The following is a 15,597-nucleotide window of genomic DNA, read 5'->3' as shown; positions in this document are numbered from 1 at the left end:
CTGTTACTGACCCGGGGAGCCCGAGGGCATCCCCTTCCTTCTGGGTCCTGCTCCAACTCCCTGCGAGCCCCTTTCCGCCCGGGAAGGTCGTGCAGCTCCTGCTCCTCCGGGACGGGGCTCTCCTGTCCTGGGGACACTCGCCCCGGCCTCAGCCCGGCTCCTCGCGGGGCCCCTCCCCCTCGGAGGCCTTTGTTCCTTTATTTCTTTTTCCCCGTCTTCCTACCTTGATACAAGCGCGAACTCTTCTCACTGTTGCATTCCAGCTGGTCTCTCTTTAAATCTCAGGCCGAATTCATAGATTTTCAGGATAATTTGAAGGTTTTCTAGGTAGTTTGGTGGAGACAGGTGATTTGGAGACCCTACTCTTCCGCCATCTTGCTCCTCCCCTAAAATTCTGTCTTTATTCCTCAATATCACCATTGGATTTCCCATGGGTGCCTCAAATAATAAACAGTAAGAACTAAACTTATCATCCTCCGTACATGCTCTTTCTCCCGTGTTCCCTATTTGCAGGGATGGCACCACTTCCACCCTGGTGGCCGAGCTGCACACCTGGCATCGTCTTTGCCTTCAGTCTCATCTACAGTTTAATTAGGTAGCAGATTCTCTCCATTCTGTTCCTTTCCCCAGATCCAACCACATTTCTCTAGCCTCATTGCTACTATCCTGAATTTGGGACACTGTAAGTACCCTCTGGTCCAAGTTCCTGCAATAACTTCACAACTGGTTTCGCTGCTTCCTGTCTTGTTCCCTCTGCAGCCATAACTAAACAGATGATGTAAGTGGTCTGTTTACATATCCTTGAATGCCTCCAAGGCTAGCGGCTTGCCACCTCTGTGTGGCCAGATGACAAACTTGTGCTTCTCTCTTCTACCTCGGCTTCCGAACCTGCTCCTCACACAGTGTTGGTTCAGTTCTTGGAACCTGCCACAAACTGCATCATCTTTGCCTCTTCGCACTCACCCTTCCCTCTATCTTTAAGTTTCTAGTTTTTAGCTTTGTACATTTTAGTGTTTTCATATTTTAAAAACTTGGTCAGCATGGGTCATTATCCTTTGACTTACATGTATTACACAAGAAACATCCCATCTTCTTTTCCTCTTCCTCTTCTAATTTTTGATAGGTATGTAATTAAAAATTTTCAGGGCCTCTAGCAGGCCATCCTGATCCTTACACTCACTTTAGGGTTAGTTCTATGGTTAAATACCTTCTGTGCCCCCTGCCATTTGTTTTCTGTAGGTAAGGAATTTGCCAAAAGCCCCACAGAAAGTAGTAGGTGGCTGAGCCAGTGTTGAAACCTAAGTTGCATGCAAAATTCTGTGTTGTTTCCACTACTACATCGTGTTTCTATTGAAAGTAGAAACACACACATATTTAAAAGATAAACTATACTGAAAGCAAAAGAGATCAAGACAGTACACAAGAAAAAGAAGCAAAAAACATAAAAAGATAAAAAGGAAACATGGTAAAATCAAAATAATTAATATATGTAAGAGACTACAATTTGCTGGCATAAAACATGTAAAAATAAAAATTATTTTAAAATTCTATGTGGGTACAAAAGATTATATATATTTTTTGATAAGATATTTGCAAGCCAATAATTAAGTCAAATAAAAGGAAATGAGAGATTAACAAGCCTAGAGAAGGTTAATCTTTTTTTTTAAAGGCATTAAAATAGGTTAAAAATCATTAGAGATAATGTGCATTCCTTGAACAAAGGCAGCTGTTGATGCTAGCAGAATATTTAACCTATTCAATCTCCCAAGGGATAGGCTTCTTGCAAGAGATTTCTGGTTTGGTTTTCTTTAGCTGGTTTGTAAATCATTTGGGATGCCTTCAACTTCCAGTTTGAGAAGAACCAACCATAAATAGCTTAAACATAACAGACAAGTCCAGAGATAGGGTGCTGATTCCAAGATTGTTTATTTCTGTGGCCTAATGGTGATATCAGGTTCTAGGTCCTTTCCATCTTTTTCCACTGTAGCCTCCTCATAAGGTAAGCTTTTTCCCCCAAGGCAGCTCCAAACACCACATTTTCACATAACCACAAAAACAAACAAACAAACAAACAAACAAAAAAACAGAAGAGAAATCACCCCTTTTTTTGTGGACATGTTGGAGATCATGCTGTCCTTTCCAAGCAGCCTTTTCTGCAGACTTCCCCACAAGTATCAATGGCTGGAACTGTACCACTTGCACATTGCTAAACTAGTAAATAGTAAGAGGAGGACAATTATAGTGATTGGTCTAAAATAATCTAGATTTCTCTCTTGCCCACTCTGGGGGCTAGGGATGAACATAAACTCTCCTGAAGCACACAGCCATGCAAACCCAATGCAAGGAGAAGAAAATAATCAACTAACACCATTTGTCATCAGTGGAGACAGAGCAGAAAGACTTTACCCTTTATCCTTGACCAATTTTGTCTGGAACCACAAATGACCCCAGATAGCCAAAGCAACCTTGAAAAAGAAAAGCAAAGCTGGAAGCATCACAATACCAGACTTCCAAGTTGTATTACAAAGCTGTAGTAGTCAAAATAGTACGGTATTGGCACAAAAATAAACACATGGATCAATGGAACAGAACAGCAAGCACAAAAATTAACCCACAACTACATGGTCAGTTAATCTTTGACAAAGCAAGAAGGAATATCCAATGAGAAAAAGACAGTTTCTTCAACAAATGATGTTGGGAAAACATCATTGAATGAAACTGGACCACTTTCTTATACCATGCACAACAATGAATTCAAAATGGATTAAAGACCTAAACATGAGACTTGGAACCACAAAAATCCGAGAAGAGAGCACAGACAGTAACTTTTTTGACATCAGCTGTAGCAACTTCTTTTTTATTTTTTTTTTTAGCAACTTCTTTCTAGACATATCTCATGAAGCAAGGAAAACAGAAGCAAAAATAAACTGTTGGGACAACATAAAAAAAAAAAAAAAGCAAAGGAAACAATCAACAAAACTAAAGCCAACCTATGGAATAGGAGAAGATATTTGCAACTGATACATCTGGTAAAGGGTTAGTATCTAAAATTTATAAAGAACTTATAAAACTCAACACCCCCAAAATGAATAATCCAATTAAGTAACAAGCAGTAAATGTGAATAGATATTTTTCTAAAGAAGGCGTGGCATACAGATACGTGAAAAGTTGGTCAACATCACTCATCATCAGATAAATGCAGATCAAAACTACAATAAGCTATCACCTCACACCTGTTAGAATGGCTAAAATCAACAACAACAAGAAACAACAGATGTTGACAAGGCTGTGGAGAATGGGGAACCCTCTGGCAGTGTTGGTGGGAATGCAAACTAGCACAGCCACTCTGGAAAACAGTATGGAGTTTCCTCAAGCAGTTAAAAATAGAATTATCTTACCCGCCAGCAATTGCACTACTAGGTTTTTACCCCAAAATACAAAAGTACTAATTCAAAGAGATAAGTGCACTCCGATGTTCATAGCAGTATTATCTACAGTAGCCAAATTATAGAAACAGCCGAAGCATCCATTGATAGATGAATGAATAAAGCAGTAGTACATATAAATATATATATACCCACTATACACTATATATATATAATGTGTATAATCTATATCTATAATGTGTATAATTATCTATCTATCTAGATGTGGTAAATAGGAGATAAGTGAGTGGAATATTACTCTGCAATAAAAAAGAATGAAATTTTGCCATTTGCAGCAACATACTTGGAGCTAGAGAGGATTATGCTAAGTGAAATAAGTCAGAGAAAAACAAATACCATATGACTTCACTCATATGTGGAATTTAAGAAACAAAACAGATGAGCAAAGGGGGGGAAAAGGAGAGAGACGCACACAAATCAAGAAACAGATTCTTAACTATGGGGAACAAACTGAGGATTACCAGAGGGGAGGTGAGGGGGGTGGGTGAAATAGGCAATGGGGATTAAGGAGGGCCCTTGTAGTGATGACCACCAGGTGTTGTATGGAAGTGTGGAATCACTAGATGGTACACTTGAAACTGTATGCTAACTAACTGGAATTTAAATAAAAACATTGAAAGACTTGAATGTATAGAAAGAGTTAAGAATTTCATTTATTATTTTAATTAAATAAAATGTACCAAAGTTAACTCTGATTTGTATTTAATTAAATACTCAATTGTTACTGTGCTGCAACATGGTAATTAGCTGCAACTCATAAGAAATTTTAAAAGGACTGTCATTTTGCCAGCACTAATTTTTTGTCAGCACTAATTTTACAGTCAAATCTAATTTTAGACACTTATCTAAAATCATACAATTTTCCCTGGATATGAATAATTCTCTTCTTCTCTGTCTCCTTTTGCTTTTCCTCCTGCCCTTTCCCAAGATGAAGGGACCCCCAATTCTGACTCAGCATTCCCATTCACTACTCCCTCCTCCTCCCCACCCTGCTGCTTGGAAATGTCAGGCCCTGGAGTCTGTAGACTTTGAAGCCACACTTTTTGGGTCCTTAAATGTACATCTTCTGGTTTATTTGTAGTGATCTTTATAGCATCCCCAGTATTTTGGTGTGGGGCAGAAAGAAGAAACCCAGCATTAGGTGAGACTATGGTACCACAGGGAGAGCATGGGTATGTGCCAAATGCTTCAGGAACCTCAGCATTTGACAGTTTGGGGTTAAGAGGAATGAGAGCAAGAGTGGAGATAAAGGATGGGGAAAAGAAGGAAGCAGAGCAGCCTCTGGGGTCTACTATCTCTGTAAGAGACCCTGTGTCCATATATGTCCCTGGGGGCATGGATTTTGGCAGATTTAGCCTAAACTCCTACTCTCAAAGAAAGCTGAAAGAGATAGGGAGAACAGAGCCCCTCGGGCTTTACTCACCAGCCCTTACAGGTGAAGTGTGTTTACCTCTCTGGAGGCATGGGGCAGATTAGGGCCCAATCTTAGTCCTCCTATCACTTTCTCGCTGTGTAAGTGCCACTAGTCACCAACCTTTCTGAGCCTCATTTTCCCCATTGATGGTTTCCCCATTGGTGAAATAGGACTAACACTCTCTATCATACATAGGTCTTGTGAAGATTTAATGAAATGAAGCATGCAGACATTGCTTAACACAGAGTAGGCCCCTTGACAAAAGTTCTTTCTATTCTTTTTATCTGCCCTGAAGCACAAAGAAGGATCCCCTTACCCGATCTTGAGCTTTCCTCAATTTTTCTCATTTGTATTTATTTCATTTTACTTCTGAGGATCAGAATGTTAAAAATAAATGTATAAAGTTTTGGGGTTAAGTGTGAGAAGATAAGTGACAGCTTTTGGTTCCTTCCTAGTGGGTTACCAAAGGGAGTGTCACAGTCCCGGAGAGGGTGTCATGGAGAAAGGCTGTGTCTTCAAGGCACAGGAGCATTTTCCATCTTTTGTCCTTTGTGGAGTGGGTGATGTGACTGCCATTCCCAAGGCACCTGGGGCCTCAGACCAGACTCTGCCCCAGCCATCAGGTCTAATGGGCTTCAAAAGGTCCTGTGGAGAGAAAGCCCTGTATCCGACTCTTGGACTAAGTTAGGAAGCTGGGGAGTTTGGGGTGTCCAGTGGGATAACTGCTGCACCTTACACATTTAGCTCATCACTTGAGTTAAGTGTTCCAGGCCCACTTCTTGACTGATACTGGGCTTACCACTATACTGCAATAGATCTTTCCCCAAAATCCATTTCAGGTGTTTGGGAAAAGCTAAGCTGATACCAAAAATGAAATTGGTTCTTTCACAGTATCTTGGACCCACAGGATTACTCCTGGCTCCTCTTTAAAGTACCTAATGGTTTTCTTTCCCAACTCGATCTCTGTTTAACAATCTGTATTAACATTTCAGAAACATTAGGGGGCCTGTGTATCGATAACACTTTATTCCCTAGGCAAGAAAAACTCTTTTTTTCTTGGAATTGGATTGCTTTGGGCAGTTTAACAACCAGTGCTAGGCTGAGAGACAAACAATATTGCCCTAGTAATTATCTTGTCATGGCCACGAGACGATAGATGAGGGCATGTCTGCTCTACAAAAGGCCAATTCAACTGTGACATTAAACAGATGTCATGATCCAAATGAAATACAAATAATGGGCTACCAACCCAACCCAGTCATAGCCAGCCAGTCAGCAACCCCTCCCCACATCTCTAGCCACTACATTATACTGACAAACATATTTAAGTAGAAAATGCAATATTAAAAAGTTAGAAACCATTCACTGAAAACATTCCACCCCAAAATCTGCACTGAGCTAAACTGAGTGAAATTTCTGTGCATGCTTCAAGTGGAAACAACTCCACGTTTATGCCTGATTCTTTAGTAGTAGTTTCAGGGACGTTTTAAGAAGAAGGTTCCAGGGATCCCTGGGTGGTTCAGCGGTTTGGCGCCTGCCTTTGGCCCAGGGCGTGATCCTGGAGTCCCGTGATCGAGTCTCGCGTCAGGTTCCCTGCATGGAGCCTGCTTCTCCCTCTGCCTGTGTCTCTGCCTCTCTCTCTCTCTCTCTCTCTCATGAATAAATAAATAAAAAATCTTAAAAAAAAAGGTTCCACTACGAATGAAGATACCAGACTTTGGGGCAAAACCTTGTTCAGCCTAAGAAAGCACATTGCTCTCTCATTGCTCAAGAAGTTTTAGAAAGAATTTCTCAAAGGCTCTAAGAAGCCCCAGGCTGATGTTACAAAAGCCTAGGCTCTCTCCTTCCAGGTCACCCCGGTTTCCTGCTAACTGGGAAGCCATCAGAGGAGTTCAGATGACCCTGCAGGCCTCAGGAGACCTATGAGTAATATGTAGGGAGGGGGCATCACAGAAGGCCGGCCAAAGGGGCCAGCGAACAGGGACACAGGCCCAGGCAGAGGAGGGGATCCACCAAGGATGGGGAACTGTACTTGGCGTTTCTCGTTCAGAAATGACATCGCGAACTCCTGGTTAGGAAAACAGCCCCAGTGAGCCCTGCCTCGCCATTGCCCCTGCCCCCCGGAGAGACAGGTGCACAAGCCCGTGCGCTCCGGCTCTCTGAGCTGCGGCCGCCGCTTCCCGGAAACACCTACCGCCTCTCTTGTCCCACTTTTGTTTCCATTTTCTCATTTTCTTTACTGAGAAGGAAACTGGTCAACCCCCAACCCCCGCCCCCCCCCCCCCCGGCTCCGTCCCGCGGGCGCCCCCACTGAAGCCCACTCTGTACCTTCCGGGGCTGGAGAGATGCTCCCAGAGATCGGACACCTGTAGGTGCGCCCTCCCTCTGGGAGGGGCCGCGGGTGGAGCGGGGGGACAGCCCCCGGCGCGGATCGCGGCGCCCCGGGCACCTGTGGCTCGAGCTCCGGACCTCGGCCGCGTCCCCGAGTGCTGTCTGGCGTCCCCGCGGAGGGCCGCGGCGACGGGCGGCGACCGAGCAGACAGGTCCTGGAGGCACAGCCGCGGGCGGCCGTCTATGTGGGGGAAGGTGGGGAGGAGTGGGAGGGTCTGCATCCGGCGCGATCTAAGGTCTGGAGCCAAACCCTAGCTCCACTTCCAGAGGGAGGTGTGGGCAGAAAGACCGCGGCCGCAGCCCCAGGCAGGGGGCTTCCCCTTTGCCACTTAAAGCCACTGCATTCAATCAGCACCTTGATCGAGCACCTTCTGTGTGCCCTGAGGTCCTCCAGGAGCTTGGGATGCCCTGGCGAGTACAATGTTAAAAGGTCTCTCTGCTCTCCGCCAAGGTGTTGTTTCCAGTGACCCGCAATCCCATAGGTTCCTGTGAACATTTGCAGGTGTTTTCAGCCAAGGAGGGAAGGAATAGAATTCTGGCTTTCTTTTTATTTCAACGAATGTTGAAAGGTGGGAGGGAAGGAGGGAGAGGAAACCTACACCGCCACCAAGGAGCTAGTTTCTTTTTAGGAACTTTGACTTAGCCTGATTGAATCTCTTTTGGTATTCCCCCAAACTGTGCACTCACACCAACAAAGCTGCTGGATAGTGACCATGAACTTCAAGCTTTCCTACTGATCAAATCTGATCAGTCACTACCTATCAGCTAAGGTGACATTTAGAAAGCTGGACCTGGATCACTTCTTACCCAAGAGAGCCTCACAGGGTTTGAAGTCACACAGCCCTCATTCCACACCAGCCTCATAATTTACTATTAGGTATCTATCTGACCTTGGGCAGATTTGGTAATGTCTCCAGTTCTCAGTTGCCCCTTCTATAAAATGAGGACTGTAAGTGCTTCGCTCCTGGGGATGCTTCATTGTGGTGGCATATGCAAAAGCACTTAAACCGTGCCTGCAGGTAGTAAGTGCTCAGTAAGTGGCCCCTATGATAATTAATGGCGAGTACAGCACTTTTCAGAATCCTCAGTCCTTCTATTATAATCTGAGTGGTCAGAATGCCAGGGTGAAATGTCATGTATGTACATATTAAATGAGAGAAATTTAAAAAAAAACACAAAAGATTAAAGAATTTGGCTCCAAAATTCAACAGATCAGAATGTTTAAAAGCAAGTATGGAGTCATTGATTTAAATGACTAAATAAATTTTAGAACTGGAAGTTACCTTAGTGTTATGTAAAAAGATATTGGCACTAAATGAGTATGTGTTCTAAAATCTCTTGCAGAAAAGCCAAGGGGATGTGTTTGGGAAATGGAATTCAAAAAGAACTAAAAGAGAGTTCAAAGTGGGAGATTTGGCAGCCAAGATCCTAGAAGGGGATGTGATTATTAGCAAATGTGACACGTGAGATTTTATCAGGGCATCTTTGAAGAAAGAGGGAAAACTCCCACCTGATTCATCTCTTGGGCTGATTCTTACCTGTTATTGAAACTTCCACTGCAATACCTTTGTTGAAAAGCGTTTAATATTTCTCTATTAGTATAGAAATGCGGTCTGCTGAGTTCATATGCCTTAAGGGCTAAAACAGATTAAAGTCTTGAAGTTTATTTTTCTGTGCAACTTTATTATCCCTGGCCAGATTCTCAGTCTTTTCCAAGTAAGCTCAAGGGGGGCTTGTCTTATAGTTCACACCTGGAAGCATCCATTTTAAAAAGGCAGGGCTCTCTACAATGATAATTTTTGCCACTTCAATTCTTTGTTCCAGTGACTGAGAATGATAACAGCAATCAAACTCTAGCTGCTTGTGCACTCTACATGAGGGATGAATATATCTCTTTTCTTTTTGTTGTTGCTGCCATATTGGAAAAGTGAAGAAACTAATTTTTTCCTAGCCCAATATATTGCATTATTAGGCAACAGTAGTTGAAAGGCCTGTGCTAGAAACCACTATTCAATATCACCATGTGATACTGAGTTGCATCCTTGTTAGGTTTGCCAATTTTCATAAACATTGAGGGAGGATATGTGGCCTCATCTCATACTGTGGTGACACTTTTATATATACTTTAAAAAATGTCATCATATACTTAACAACTTTGGATGATATATAGGATGGGTTTAATCCCATTTCATTAATAGAAAGCCGAGGTAAAAGTTAGAATAAATGACAGGCAGTGAAGCAGAGGCATAATCCAGGAGTATAATCCCATTCAGTTCTTATCCTAAACCGTGAGTTCTTTTGATGATGTCAAAACCTAGTTCTCCTGGTTTTAGAACTAGGAGAGCTAGAATTCAGACTTAAACCCCATTCCCTGGAACATCTGTTCCTTTTCCCTCAGCTGGAAACTGGGTTGGGGGTTCGAGACAAACCACTTCCATGTTACTGGTGGTGTGCGGGGAAGCTGCCGCTGGCCTGGTTTTATCCCACCCTGGACACAGATTTCCGTGATTATCAGATAAACTTTGACCTAGTTCAAGAACTTTTGGCGGGATTCACTGGTTCTGGCCTTATAAAAGCAACAAAAGGAATGAATGAGATGACTGACCATACGTGCTGACCTGAATGAAGTCTGTTGTGCTCCACGCGTCTGTGGGTGTGGGTAGCAAGACATGCAGTGGGTCCTGGTGTTTATTCTTCCTCATTAAGGGAGTGTTCAGGGGTGTCTCTGTGCCAACCTGGCATGGCTTTCTTCTGAGGACCCTGGCCTGGGCTGGGATGTCACTTCTTTCCATGATCCACTTGCTGTCAGCTTGGTCTTTGGCTCTACCCTTACTCAAAGCACAGGCTCTGAGAACTGATTTCTAATCTTCTGCACCTATAGAAGGATCTGCCTCTCTTCAAACAAAAAGCTTAACAGCATTCTGGGTAAGGCTAGCAAGAAGTGTTGTCTTCTCAAACTGAACTCACTGTGTTCACATTCACTCTAGAGGTTGAGTTCTTAGTGAGCTATGACAGTAGGAGGGATTTTAAAGTCCCATCAACAGGAAGACTGTTTCTTTGTTAGGAATCTCCCAGTGGATGCTCATGTAGATTATGATGTTTTACGACTTGCAGACTACTGCATTTTAGGATGTTAGTGTTTATGTAATTTTGTGTCTACTCACATGAGCATTGCATACACACCGATAGGACATTGTAATGTTTCTTCAAGTGTGTTCTGTACAACACTAATGCCATTAGATGGTGTGTAAACAAAGGGTTTTATGGTTGTTATAGATTGAATTTCTGGTCCAGGTCTTTCAGCCCTCTTTGGATCCACTTGCTTGCAATGGCCTCGTGGACAGAACATAGTACATCACCCCTTTACTTTGGGCCTGGCCCGGTGACTGGCTTTGTCCAATTGACTTTGGATTAGAGAGACAGGGTGACGGTTCTCAAACTACAGCATAAGAGATACCACCTTTTCATTGCTCCTTTTGTCCCTCTCCCACTGCCTGTGAATGCGTTCTGGATAATCTGCTGGGCTAAAGAGGGTGAGAGGAGTGTGGAGCCCCAAGATCCACAGATGTGCAACTGGAAGCAGAGCTGTTTCAGCCAAACTATGGATCTGTCAGAATGAATGATGATTGTTTATAGCCACTGAGTTTGACATGATTTGCTACCCAGAATTATTGTGACCATAGCTAACTGATGTCGTGGTCAGAAGGGTTTGGGACAGGACGTATGCTACATGACTCTTCAATTCCTCTTTAAGAGGAATGTGCACATTAACATATATTACACTCTGAAAAGGACTGCAGTAATCATCGCTTCCCAAACTAATTTCATTCTTGTACCTTTATATCATAATAATATCCTGTGGAATACACACTTTAAAATTTTAGAAAATTATTAAGGGCAGTTTATGTAAATCCTAGACTTGCGGTTAAGAAACCTGAAACGAACTCTTAGAACAATTGTCAATGATTTTCAAGCCTTAATTAGACTCTCTCAAATTTTGCTTATTAGCAGGTCCCCATTTACTTTCTCACGGTTGCTGAATTTCACGTCAATGACTTATATTGTATGGCTCCAAATTTCCAAATGATTAAGAGCTATTTTCCACTGCAGATGCCAGCCTATTTCAAAGTTATTTTATAATCAGCATAAGAACATTTATTTTTAAATAAATGACCAATAAATTAGATTGATCAATTTTAATTATTTTCATTGCTTTTTTCCCAAAATCACATATCTAATATTTACTATTAAAGTTACTTAGAAACCACAGTGGAATAAAAAATGAGACTAAATTACCTGAAATACTGGTTAATCCCTGTTCCTCCTTATTTTTGAGAAATGTGGAGCACATATAGGAGAGCTCTTTTTCAAATTTAGCCACAATGCCAGGCACCAAAGAAAGCACAGGGTTTTAGGAAACATGTAAGTAGTAACTCCCTTTTTATTTATTTTGGTAACTATACATCATTGTTGATATCTGCTTATGGTCTTTCAGGGACCTTGGCATATGCATTCATTTCAAACACTTACAGGTGCTTATGTTCAAAATTTACCATTGGCAATGGGTACACGCAACAATTTATACTTTCTTTTTTCTTTTTTATAAGATTTTATTTATTTATTCATGCGAGACACACAGAAAGAGACAGAGAAGGAGTCTCCCTGCGGGAAGCCTCGTGTGGGACTTTATCCCAGGAGTTCAGGATCATGAACTGAGCTGAAGGCAGATGCTCAACCAGTGAGCCACCCAGGTGTCCCTGTCAGAGACTTTCTGTGGTCCATCCCAGGAATTGTAGAGGACAGAGGCTGTCCTGGGACCTCATGTTTGTCCTATCCAGGCATCTGTTTGGATCCTTACCACTGGGTCTGTTGGCTCAACCCCACTGGGCCATCCCAAATGTCCCCTCCAGTCCTGGAGTACTGCTCTCTATAAAATGGTGGTTTAGGATGATTTTTCCAGTGCCACATGCTTCTTAATTTTCTCCATGTTCTTTGATTTCTTTGGAGCCTTAAAAAAAAATTTATTGGAGTTCAATTTGCCAACATTTAGCATAACACCAGTGCTCATCCCGTCAAGTGCCCCCTCAGTGCCCATGACCCAGTCACCCCAACCCCCCACCCACCTCCCTTTCCATTACCCTTTGTTTGTTTCCCAGAGTTAGGTGTCTCTCATGTTTTGTCACCTTCACTGATATTTTCACTCATTTTCTCTCCTTTACTTAATTTTTTTTCCTTTACTTAATTTTTTTCCAGCATTTTGAATGGTCATAGATGAGCATATATACTACTATAAACGACTATGACCTAGAATGTCTTAAAGTGAAAAGTCAGTTGAACTTTTGTGCATTTTCCTTTTCTAAAGTGAACTTCTTTCTTTACATTTTATTTGTCCAGGGCTGGTTGGTTTATAGAAAGATGTTATCTATTAACTAAAGTGTGTTAAGTAAAGCTTCATTATTCTTCTTAAGATACTTTTTAAAGATATTTTGTTCATTTATTCATGAGAGACACAGAGAGAGAGGCAGAGAGACAGGCAGAAGGAGAAGCAAGCTCGCTGTGGTGAGCCTGATGTGGGTCTCGATCCCAGGATCCTGGGATCACAACCTGAGCCAAAGGCAGACGCTCAATCACTGAGCCACCCAGGTGCCCTCTTCTTAAGGTATTTAAGTGGTACTTTTTAAAGGCATGCCTAACGACACCCACATCCAATGACAAAATGATCAGAGACTCGAAGAACTTAGTCTATAAGGGTAGAAAGACATGTGATGAGCTTGACAATATTCTGCTCAATAACCTCTCAATCATATCTCATGTGCAGCTGGCAAGCCCTGGGAAATACTCTTAGGCGTGGGCCAGTGATAAAATTGGGATATCATACCTTGAAGTGGTTATAATTTGCTGCCTAAGGGGGTCATAATTAGCTACTTAACCTTAATTTATTTTCTTGGGATTTTGTGATACAATAAAGTTGTGTCGATATAAACTTTCAGAAATTTTAGAATGGAAATTTGCAAAAGTTGATCAAACAACCAGTCAGCTAGCTAGCTACAATCCAGCCTGCCATTCAACCACAAAGCCAACCCACTCATCCGCCAAGTAGCCAGCCAACCCCCCAGTCAACCAACCAACCCATTAATCAGCTAGTCAGCCAACCAACCAGTCAACCAACTTATTGGAAACCAACCAACCAGCCAAGCAACTAACTAGGAAATCAACCAAGCATACCCAATCAGCCATTCAATCCACCAGCCAATTCATCTTCTATACACCAGTAATTATTTTAGGTAATGGAAGTACAAAGATGAACAAGATATCACCCCTGCCAATGAAGAGGGATATTTGCAATCTTGTGGGAAAAATAAACAATTACAGTACAGTATGAAATGGAGGTATGACATTTATTTCCCAGATAGAAGTAAAACATGTTAATTCAATATTCCTGAAAGAGGTCATTTTGGGGATTAGAATTTTGGGGTTAGAGAGGTACAGAATACTCAGCTTTGCTTTTGTTATTTGAAAAAAAAAACACAAGAGGGGCTTCACTGTGAACCACTGCCTTTAACCTTTGGAATGAGAATTACATACTGTCTACTCATCAGTTACCCTAAAAATAATTGTACATGGTAAATTGCTTATAATGTAGAAACAGGGGGTGGATGTTTAATATCCAACTCCATCCTCAGGAATTTGTGAAAAACTTAGGCCAAACAAATTTAAGTAAACTGACCCTGGTTTAATCTGGTTGGTATTTCTCCTGTTGCATCAGGTTCAGTAATTCTCTGTCATGTCTCCAGTGCCTTCCTAGGCTGAGATAGAAATGCCAGGACCTCATTTTCAGGCTCAGCTGATTCACTTGCTGAAGTTTCACTTTGAGTTTAACGTTTATAGGGATAACTGACTTCTACTCAGGTTGCCATATATTTCAATTTGCTTGGGACAATTCCAGTCAATGCCTTTATTCCAATGTGATTATTCATAGTGTCTACTGCCAGCATTGTGAGTGCCTGGGACAACTACCTAGTGACCTACTCATCCTTTGGGGAAGAGATGGGAGTGTTTGCCTTCAAGATAAGGCGTGAACTAGAAACAGAGAAGAAATGTAGTTACCATGATACTTCCTGCAGAAAATTAGTATCTTCCTAGGGAGCAGTAGCTTAGAATACCAAGGTTTTACCATTTCATAACCCCATCAGATGAGCTTTATGAACACACATACACACACATGCACACACATGTACACATACACATTCTTTGAGAGCACAGAAGAAGGCATGACTAGCTGTGTGGGAGGGCTTTGAGAAGACTCAGCAGTGGTGGTTTGAGCTTGGTTTCATAGAATGAGCAGAGAAGAGGGTAGAAAGAAAACCTGTTATCTCACCGTACAAATGTATGCAAGGCAACCATTTGGGGTTTTTTTGTTTCTGTTTTTTTAGATTTTATTTATTTATTCATGAGAGACACAGAGAGAGAGAGAGAGAGAGGCAGAGACACAGGCAGAGGGAGAAGCAGACTCCATGCAGGGAGCCCGACGCGGGACTCAATCCCGGGTCTCCAGGATCACACCCCAGGCTGAAGGTGGTGCTAAACCGCTGGGCCACCGGGGCTGCCAAGGCAACAATTTGGTTGTGTTTTTTTAGCACAAGTCTGAATGTATATGTTACTGCTTATGAATCATAAATGTGCAAATGTACAATTTTTTATATAGAAATGTACTAGCAGACATATGCTCAATGGTAAATTTAGTAGTCTGGATACACAAAAAGATCTTTTGCAAGGGGAACTACCCTAGTAAGTCCCTCACCAGCAGGAACAACCTCGCTTTGTCCAACTTTGGGTAGAAAATTGGAGTAATCATTTTGCACGTGCTCTATTGCTCCGCAATCTTAAAGGCTTTTTTTTAAATGATTTTACTCTTAGAAAGATCCAGTTCTTAATTCCATTGCTTGATTTCATTGCTGTAATCTATACTGAATTCATTTTGAAGAGAAATTATGAAATGTTTAAAAGCTCACATTTTTATATTAATAGCATTTTCATTTCAAGTTGTTGTTTTAATAATAATTTATAAATTTTTGGGCTGCCTGGGTGGTTCAGTCAGTTAAGTATCTACCTTCAGCTCAGGTCATGATCCTGGGGTCCTGGGATAGAGCTCTGCATCGGCTCCTTTGTCAGTGAGGAGCCTGCTTCTCTCTCTCCCTCTGCTCCTCCCGCACTCATGTTCTCTCTCTCTCAAATACATAAAATCTTTAAAACAAATAATTTATAAATGTTCTTCATTTTACTAATACAGATACTCAGAAAATGATTTAATTTATCCAAGTTTTGGTAATGATTCATCATAAATCC

This window comes from Canis lupus, chromosome 7 (genome assembly GCF_048164855.1).
Source record: "Canis lupus baileyi chromosome 7, mCanLup2.hap1, whole genome shotgun sequence".
NCBI classification, from domain to species: Eukaryota; Metazoa; Chordata; class Mammalia; order Carnivora; family Canidae; genus Canis; species Canis lupus.
Note: the sequence above shows the minus strand (reverse complement) of the source record.